At 39.4% G+C, this 8128-nt stretch overlaps 1 long non-coding RNA gene across 1 annotated transcript; it reads left to right on the top strand.

The window, feature by feature from the left end:
* Nucleotides 1-6615: 6615 nt before the first annotated feature.
* On the top strand, nucleotides 6616-7384 carry LOC139189264 (uncharacterized). Its single transcript, XR_011572969.1, has 2 exons — nucleotides 6616-6752; nucleotides 7160-7384. It is a non-coding gene; the product is annotated as an uncharacterized lncRNA (long non-coding RNA).
* Nucleotides 7385-8128: the final 744 nt, after the last annotated feature.

Below are 8128 nucleotides of genomic sequence, written 5' to 3'. Positions count from 1 at the left end.
ACATTCCTAAATCAGTGATATGATCTTTTAACTTATCCCTTTCAAATGCACAACTAAGATGTTCATATATCTAGCATGGCATATAACTAGATTGTATGAATCCTCACTTTCTTTCCATGTTAGATGCATGGCATATACATAAAACTTATATTTGTAGGTGCAACCTAGCATGGCATATACTCAGGTTTAGCACCTAGAAACTCATTAAGAACAAAGAGGATTATGAACATCACATGAACCCTAGAACATGGCATTTATCCTAGAACTTCATGGAATATTTTTACATGATTAGTTCTGAACCTAACAACATGTTGCTAATGAATGAAAGAAGATATGGTAGTCATCCTTATCATTCTCAATAGAAAGCAAACATAAACAAGGTAGCTAAGCTTGAAAATATGTGCTTGAAATGATTGAAATAGAAAACTGATTCTAGCTTGCAAATGAAATTGATAAACTAAAACTGCATCATAACATTAATTCAATCGTGTCTAGGGCTTCAAAGCAGCCCTAAAACAATATTACATAAAAAGTCAGGAAAGCTAGAACCTAGAAACTGCTCAAAGCCGAAGACTCATACTTTCTCTCCAGATTCTCCTCATTCTATTGAGTATTTGTCTCCTATTAAAAGGCTTAGGACTTGTCTAACATCTGACACATATACATCCTTGAATTGACTCTCATTTATAGCTCATACAAACCAGCTTTTAGTATAGGAATAACTGAAAACTAGCTATTATCAGAATTTGTAACTGAACAGCTCTTCTTTATTTTGTCATAACTTCTTGTCGAAACCTCCAAATCACAAGTTGTAAAGACCATTAGAAAGAAGACTTCCAGGGCTTTCCAACCATCTGGCCCATTTTCTAATTTATTCTGAGCACTTCGGGACAAAGCTCACAAGTTAGCTGTTCTACAAGGGCCTCTTCGGGCGGATCTTGGGCCACTTGTTATAATATTCAAAATAAAATGATTTCTTCACGCCCTTACTTTCATCCTGAAATAATTGACAAACAACAAAATATCTTGTGATGCATAGATATTTTAAGTCAAAAACCTAAGTGAAAGAGGGCATATAAATATAACTTTATGAACTCAACAACCTGCAATAATGTTGGGACGGAGGAAGACTACCTCATTAAGCAGTTCGTGCGCTCGCTAAAAGGAAATGCCTTTGACTGGTACACCGACCTTGAGCCCGAGTCTATCTACAGTTGGGACCATCTTGAAAAAGAATTCCTCAACTGCTTCTACAGCACTCGTTGCACCGTAAGCATGCTGGAGCTAACGAGTATGAAACAGTGGAAAGATGAAACTGTCGTCAATTACATCAATAGGTGGCGTTCATTAAGTCTAGATTGCAAAGATCAGCTTTCTGAAATCACCGCCATTGAGATATGTGTTCAAGGTATGCACTGAGGGTTACATTACATCCTCCTAGTCATAAAACCGAGAACATTTGAAGAATTGGCAACTCAATCCCATGATATGGAGCTGAGTATTGCCAATCATGGAAAGAATGAGCCGATCACCGACTTCAAAAAGGATAAGGTGTTCGCCCTAAAGGTAGACAAGACTGGAAAAAAGCCCGCCAATGAAGCTTTTGCCGTCTATACTACCCTCATCAAGACCTCCTCCGTACCCGTCGAGATCTCCTTCAAAAACAAAATGAAAGAGATGAAGAAAGGTGAGCCTTCTCTCACCCAAGATAGGTACAAAAACACCTTGAGGGAACTAGAGCAAAAGACATACCCTTTTCTTGACTCTGACGTGGTTGGAATACTAGATGACTTGCTAAAAAAGAAGGTGATTGAGTTACCTAAATGCAAGCGCCTCGAATAGATGAATCGAGTTAACGATCCCAGGTACTGCAAATACCATCGTATCATAAGTCATCTTGTCGGTAAGTGCTTCGTCTTCAAAGAGTTCATCATGAAGCTAGCATAACAAGGGCAGATCAAGCTTGACCTTGAAGACACGGCGGCCATACATACTACTACGATTTCGTTTGGAACCTTCGATCTCGTGCCTCTCCAAGTGACGCCTGACCATTCTCGTCCATGCTCAGGCTACATGGCACCTTCAGCACAACCATCGCTGGGGGCAAGCGACCAAAATGCACTTACCGATGATGATGAAGGGTGGACACTGGTGACCTATAAAAAGACAAGGAAGCCAAGACCACAAGCCACATAGCCAAAGGTGGAACAGGGAGAAAGCACCACTAATAGTGGTCTTGGTGAGTCCCGATGACCACGAGGTGCTAGTAAGCAAGAATAAAGGCTTGAAGCTTCGACCACATGAATATGCCACTAGCTGTGCTGCCCATGACGCAATCAACTTCACTGACGAAGACTTGCTACTTCTCACAACCGTCATCTCTTTGTCTCTGGGTACGTGAGAGAGAACAAAATCAACTGCATGCTTGTGGATGGTAGGTCGGCCACAAACATCATGCCAAAGTCAACAATGACCTCAATCGGCATCAAGGTGGATAAACTATCTCGAAGTCGTCTCCTAATCTTAGGTTTTAACCAAGGATGACAAAGAGTGATGGTCATGATCCGAGTGAAGATAACCATTAGTGAACTCAAATTAAGCACGCTATTCCACGTGATTGATGCAAGAACTTCCTACATCTTGCTCTTAGGAAGAACTTGGATCCACGAGAATGGAGTAGTGTCGTCCACCCTTCATCAATGCTTAAAGTTCTACCAAGAATTAATAAAGGTGATACAAGGCAACACCAAGCCATTCACCGAGGCCAAATCACACTTCGCGGACACCAAGTTCTACATAGATGAAGACATGGTGTCCAAAGCTCTTCCAAAAGAAATCAAATCCACAGGTAAAGTCGTACCTAAGAAACAAGAACGGCAAGCCGTGCCTAAGAAACAAGGAAGGGAAATCGTGTCATCTTCAAGCAAAAACGACGATGAGTCTGATAAGCCCACAACAATCAAAGGGAGTGTGACGCCCTCCAAATGACCAAACACACCCGTCTTCCGATACATTCCAATGTTGAAAAGAAAGAATAGGCAATCCTCATTCGAAACTAGAACAAGCAAAGCTAACACACAGCTGCACAAGGACGATGTAAAGCTACTCAAGACAAATGTAGTTTTACCTCTGACACAGTTAGGCAACGCTAAAGTTAAAAACCACCACAAAGTTTTGTAAAACCCCTGCCAAAGGAGGCAGAACCAAGCTCTCTTCCAACCAAGAAGATCGAAGAAGGTTTCGACCCAAAAGCCTACAAACTCATGTCAAAGGCTGGGTACGATTTCACCTCCTCTTCAAATCTTGGAAAGAAGAATGCAAGCATCATCAACGACAAAGAACGGGACCTCATCGAAACTCAAAAGAAGTTGAATGAGCATAGTTACGGAGTTGACAACAACAAAGCAGGACTTGGTTTCACACCAAATACACCAGTGAAGATTTCAAGCAAAACAAAAAATGTTAGCGCTCAACACGTCAGCATGAGCATTGAATAAGATCAAGAAGAGTCTACACCTACCCTTCGAACGTTAGTCTTTGATAGGCTGAATCATTCAAAACCTAGAATTTCGGCACTTGATCGCATTGGTAGTCAAGACCGAACTTCCATCTTCAAACAGCTTAACACACTAACACCCTAAAGTTATGTTTTCGAAAGGTTGTCAAAACCTAAGAAGCAAAGCAACATGGCTATCTCTCCTCCGTGACGGTCGACCTTGGAAAAAAGCTTGAAGAAACCAAGAAGTCTTCTAAGAAGAGGAAGACAACACCGAAGGAAAAAAAGCTTGACGGTTTAGAAGAAAAAGACAACATTCGAAGCTCGATTTCTTCAAGGATGAAGCGCCAAGCAACCTTGGAAGTCAACATAAAAGGACAACTAAAGGTAAAGAGGAGCATCATCGTACACACTGGCCAATCTTCACGCTAACAAGCCTAAGAGGATGGCACTGAAGAAGAGGTCCAAGACATCTTCCACATCACGATCCAAAAAGACAAAGAGAACAAAACCCCTAAGGAAGACGTCATTGTTACACCACCACAACTCAAGGATGGAGGGTAAGCCACGGTAAATGATCTCAAGGAGCTCAACTTAGGCACAAATAAGGAGTCGAAGCCTATCTTCGTAAGTGCACTGCTAAGTGTGGACGAGATTAAGGAGTACAACCAACTGCTATTGGAGTACAAAGACGTATTTCCTTGGACTTACAAGGAAATGCCCAGCCTTGACCCTACCATCACCGTGCATCGTCTCATCCCACAAATTGAGGTCAAGATTGACAAGCTAATCGAAGCATGCTTCATTCAAGAGATACAATACCCTAAGTGGATATCCAACATCGTCATTGTCCTTAAGAAATGTGGACAAATAAGTGCTTACATAGACTTACGAGACCACAACGATGCTTGCCTGAATGATGACTTTCCCTTACCAATCATCAAAATCATGGTGGATGTGACCACTGGCCACGAGGCACTATCATTCATAGACGGCTCTTATGGATACAATCAAATCCGCATGGCTCTCAAAGATGAGGAACTAACAGCCTTCTGCACTCCAAAAGGTATCTATTACTGCAAGGTAATGCCATTTGGCTTGAAGAATGCTACAGCTACATATCAATGCGCAATGCAAAAGATCTTCAACAACATGCTACACAAAAACATAGAATGTTACGTGGACGACGTAGTTTTCAAGACCAAAAAGAGATCCGATCACAACAAGTCACAATTTCACATTGGAAAATTAAGCAGATGACAACCAAAATGAAAATGAAGCATAAAAGGTTAAAGGTTCTGATTATAAAAATTGAATTTGTAGACCACGACAAGAAGTCTTCATGTTGAAAGAATTGGTTTCTAACTTGGATTTATACTAGAAAAGATTGTATAGAATACATACCAAAAAGAGTATAGTATTGTAAACATTATCACATAACCAATCCCAATGACTCTTTGGTCTCCCATTCCATATCATATCATTTGGAAGCTTAGCTCGTCCTCTCGCAGGTGTTCCACATGACAAGTAGTGTAGATGCAACCAGTGCCTACACTAAGAGTACAACTTTGCCATCTTCTTGTCATTACATGAGCACCAAATGGACATGTTTTTTTAGCAAACACTGAAATGAGCACATTGGGATTACTACCATTGTCGTTTCTTTCTAGTCGGGAGAATTCAGTCTTAACTTCACATAAATACATTGAGCAAAAAGTTGAAGACTCGTATGCCAAGTGTGCTTCCACAATAGAGCCTTCAGGACGAGCTTTGTTACGAACAGATTTCTTGTATGAACCCAACAATCTAGATAAATGAACAATTGTTAGTACGTAGAAATAAAAAAAAAATAAGCAACTAATAGAAACATCATGGCCATTTACCTTTCTACAGGATACATCCATTGATATCCGACTGGTCCTGCCAATTTTGCTTCGCGTGGTAAGTGCACTGCTAAGTGAACCATGGGAACGAAGAATGCGCAGGAAATTTTTTTCTAGTTTGCACAATATGAGGACAATGTCTTCTTCCAACTTGTCAAGATCAGTAACAGTCAAAGTCTTTACACATATTTGTTGAAAAAAAAACTAGAAAACTCAACAATTGGACCATAGATATGCTTTTCCAAATATTTTCGAATTCCCACAGGAAGCACACATTGCATCAACACATGACAATCATGGCTCTTCAAACCAAATATACTTCCTTCATCCACATTCACTTTATGTGATATATTTGTTGCATAACCATCTGGAAATTTAATTGATTTCAACCAATGCAAGAAATCTTTACGCTCATATGGCTTAAATACATACTGAGCCAAAGCCTTATCCAATGTGTTACATGCATTTAGTTTCAAATGCAAACTCTCTCTAATATTCATGTCTTGTAAATCCATCTGTGCCTTAAGGGTATCCTTCGACTTCCCCGTATTCAGCAATGTCCCAATCAAACAGTCAAATATATTCTTCTCAATATGCATAACATCAAGGTTATGCCGAATCTTCAATTTGGACCAATATTCCAACTCGAAAAAAAATACTCTTCCTTGTCCAATTTAATTCTTCGACATTCTGCTTCCTCTTCTTATCTTTATTAGTATGATGCTTGCCAAGTGTACGAGGTAAAAGGGAATCAAGTTGATCAAGTATGTCATCACTTGAGAATTCTCTAGGACGATGTCTCATAGGGGTGGGTTCAAAAAACCCAAAACTAAACCGAACCAAAGCCGAAAAAAATGGAACCGAAAAAAAAACGAACCGAAACTAAAAAACCGAACCAAACTGAAATTGTTTTGGTTTGGTTTGGTTTTTAGGGTTCAGAAATCGAACCGAACCGAAGTTTTTATAATTAATTATAAATTAATATCTTTATTATTAAACGATGTCATTCTTTCAGTCTGAAACCCTACCCCTTTACCCTTGGCCACCTTTGGGTCTTCCCTTCCCTCTGTACTCTAGTCAGAAACCCTTCCCTTCCCATAGCCTTCCCAAATCCCAAGTTCCCAGTTCCCATTCGCAGCCTCCGCCGTTACGCTGCTCCTCGCACCTGCTACCTATCTTTGTCTTCTTCCTTACGACCTACGACCTGCGACTTGCGACCGTGCTACCCGTCTCACTCTCAGTCAGTGTCGCTGTCTCACTCTCAATCTCTCACCCTCGTGACCCGTGAAGGCGTGACCCGCGACCTCTTCTGGCTCTGAGTTCTCTCGTCGTTTCCAATCTCGAGTCTCTCGACCCATGACTGCCTTTGCAAGGTTAGTCAGTCAGTCTCTCATGTTCTACAGATTTCCTTTGATAGTAATGCTCATTATTATTGTCAATTAGAATGCTTACTATTGTTGTCAATTGGAAGAATCTGATGGGTGAGGAAGGGGTTGCCAATTAGAAAAAATATGAGGTTTTAATTTAAGGGTTTGTAACCATTGGCTGTGCATCTAAAGTCTGAACATACATACCCTTGTGGTGAAAACTGGGTTCGACTTCGATACTTTGTGTTCCCATACAAATATGAACTATCTTCTTCTTCAGCCATCAGTTTGATAGCCAATTCAATAAATTTCTTTTTCACTGATATGTTACAACACTGTTGTTTAATGGAAGCCGAATTATCAAAGCAATGGTGATAAAATCGATAGACAAAAATTCACAAATTATGATGCAGGCCCTGCAGATTATGGTGTCCCTGTCAATTCACAACTCGATTTCAAAAATTGTGTGTATTGGAATGAAATTATTAAATACATGTATTTCAAATGATTAATTGTAACTAGTCATTTCTGAGAGTGTTTTATAGAATAGTGATTTTGTATATGCTGGTTTTGGAAAGGATGGAAGGTACCAAAAATGGTGATGTTTGCACAGAACCATACCGACCGAGTTTCGGAAAGCTTAGTAAACCCTTATCTCCATTGGAGTTAGTTGACAAAAACCATACCCTTATCTGCATTAATAAGATATGAATTTACAATAGAAAATATATAGTTTCTTCTTCCTTATTATAATTTTGTTTCATACTAAAATAAAGGCTAGCTTTTGTATAAATAGATAACCCAAGCTGCAGCAAAGATCAGTTGTTCTGTAGACAATCTAAGTTCTCACGTTCTGACATGTTATCCATTCACTGACCCATTGGATGTTATGTTCTGTTCTTTACAGCTATATGTTATGTAATTGGTGTATGGGAAAGCTTTATGAATCGTGATTTAGGGTCGTTCTCTAATTGAATCTTATTATATGTTTTGTATCTTAATTAAATTAGCTTGAGCTTGAAAAGAAGGTGTGTGCTTGAGGACTTTAAAGTTTGGACGTTATGTTTATTTTAAGTGTCGAAGACTTGAGTGTGATTGTGTTGGAGATGTTAAAATTTCATATTTCAATCTTTTTTTCATTTTTTTTGAAAAAAAAAAAAAAAAAAAAAAAAAACCGAACCAACTAAAACCAAAAAAAAAAAATAGGCCAAATCGAAATTTCGGTTTGGTTTCAGTTTTGGCAAAAAATCGAATCGATTTGAACCGAACCCAGCCCTAATGTCTCATCTCTCGGCGACCATTAAAGAGTTGAAAATTTTTTAGCCATGAGTGATTCATAGGTAAGTAACGACGGTGCCCAATGTGACAATACTTGTCTCTCA

The sequence above is a fragment of the Malus domestica genome, chromosome 11, assembly GCF_042453785.1.
Source record: "Malus domestica chromosome 11, GDT2T_hap1".
Classification (NCBI taxonomy): Eukaryota; Viridiplantae; Streptophyta; class Magnoliopsida; order Rosales; family Rosaceae; genus Malus; species Malus domestica.
The sequence above is the reverse complement of the archived record's forward strand: the minus strand, read 5'-3'. Positions and strand labels throughout refer to the sequence as shown.